General features: G+C 46.3%; 1 non-coding gene across 1 annotated transcript; it reads right to left on the bottom strand.

Annotated features, from left to right (window-relative positions):
• Positions 1-1,412: 1,412 nt before the first annotated feature.
• On the bottom strand, positions 1,413-1,603 carry LOC148320824 (U2 spliceosomal RNA). Its single transcript, XR_015839466.1, has one exon. It is a non-coding gene; the product is annotated as a U2 spliceosomal RNA (small nuclear RNA).
• Between the last annotated feature and the right edge of the window lie 295 nt (positions 1,604-1,898).

Genomic DNA, 1,898 nt, shown 5'->3' with positions numbered 1-1,898 from the left:
TTTACTCACTGTAATTTCCGAAAATTGGGTCGTGTGGAGGGTCAACCCAAAATGGTTACTCTTGGCCTTTAAGTGGGTGAAAATATATCCATTGCCAACCTCTAGATGTACCAAATAGGCCTCCCGCCAAATGCCTATCTTGACCTCCACATCGTTCTGCAATAGTTAGAAAAATGCATATTCAGGGTGTATAATTGAAATGCATAAAAAGGAAAACTATAAATGATGTACTTACTTTTTTTATGGTCACATTGCGCATGGGCACAGGCGGGGCCCCACGTAGCCGCACCATGCGAATTGGACGTATCTAATGTGGACCAAATAGAAAAAAAGCTAAAAAAAACATTTGTATGTTTGCGCAAATGATGCGTGTGCGAACAGAACTGACCGAGGCTGACACGGAAGAACAAAACAGAAAGAAAACTGGGTTATATTGCAATGCTTAATGCAAGGGAACACATGTTTTTATATGCATCAATGTCATTCTGGTCGAGAATTAACAATTCATTCAAGCAGGATTCGATTTGATATTTATCTTTTTTTTTTTTATTTCTGCCATGTCTCTGTGCACTTGTGTGGTGCTGCAGCCATCCACAAACACAATATGCATTGATGTTTAGCGCAAGCGTGTAAATGTTTAGCGAGTTTTTAATGGAACCAGAAACTATAGAATATGCAGAGTTGCACTGCTACTTTGAAACTACTCATCCATCCATCCATTATCAGTACCGCTTGTCCTCACAAGGGTCACGGGGGCTGCTGGAGCCTATCCCAGCTATCATCGGGCAGTCGGCGGGGTACACCCTGAACTGGTTGCCAGCCAATCACACGGCACACATAGACAAACAACCATCAACCATCATCCACGCACACACCCATTCCTCAGGGCAATTTAGACTGTTCAATCAACCTGCCATGCATGTTTTTGGAATGTGGGAGGAAACCGAAGTACCCGGAGCAAGGCCACATAGGTACGGGAGAACTTGCAAACTCCTCACAGGAAGGCCGGAGCCGGAATCGAACACACGACCTCTGCACGGTGAGGCCATTGTGCTAACCAGTTGTCCACCGTGACGCCCGTGAAACTACCCATGAGCCCCAACAGAAATCTGTGTGGCCCCACTTAAGTGATTTATGTGATATTCTAAAATATATTTAAAAAATATTTTCTCAGGCCCCTATCTGAACCAAGCAACCCCCTTTAGCCCCAGAAAAGAAAAAATATCTCCAAACTGTCCCTGGTTGGAAGGCAATGTTTATTCTGAGGGAATGTTAATATATTTTCCCCACATAATAATAATATTCCCTTTATTAGTCCCACAATGGGGAAATTCGAGATTCGAACCCAGGCCTCCTGGGGAGACTGGGTCCTGAACGCGGCGCCTTAGACCACTCGGCCATCCTGGCAGCCAGGTGGGTGCACCGCTCCTGGCGGTACTGCAATACCAGGTCGATGCGTGGAATGGACGGAGCAAGCCCCTATTCCATCTCCCAGGTCCAAAAATCAATTTAATATATGGTCCCCAAATAGGGAACGTATCAGATATTAAACTGATAAGAACAGATACTACACTTGATCTTAGCCAAAAGGCCGAGAAGCGATACCTCTGGAGCGCCTATGTGTGTGTGTGTGTGGGTGTTCACAAGTGTATGCACATGCAAGTGTGCGTGCATGTGCGTGTGTATGTGTGAAATATACTTACGTCGGTTATGTGCCCATCCACGGTCACCATCTCCCCAGGAGCCATTTGTGCGACCTCCAGAGGAGATGATGAGGTTGAGACCGGGAATACCAACGCACGTGCCGCAGCCTCCATATCAGCATCGATGGTGACGACGGGGCCCACATATATTTTGGATTTGGGGCGGGTAAGCAGAAAAGAGTCTTGACCCGCCCC

The sequence above is a fragment of the Idiotropiscis lumnitzeri genome, chromosome 16 (assembly GCF_059441095.1).
Source record: "Idiotropiscis lumnitzeri isolate Australia: NSW breed Sydney's pygmy pipehorse chromosome 16, RoL_Ilum_1.0, whole genome shotgun sequence".
NCBI lineage: Eukaryota > Metazoa > Chordata > Actinopteri > Syngnathiformes > Syngnathidae > Idiotropiscis > Idiotropiscis lumnitzeri.
The sequence above is the reverse complement of the archived record's forward strand: the minus strand, read 5'-3'. Positions and strand labels throughout refer to the sequence as shown.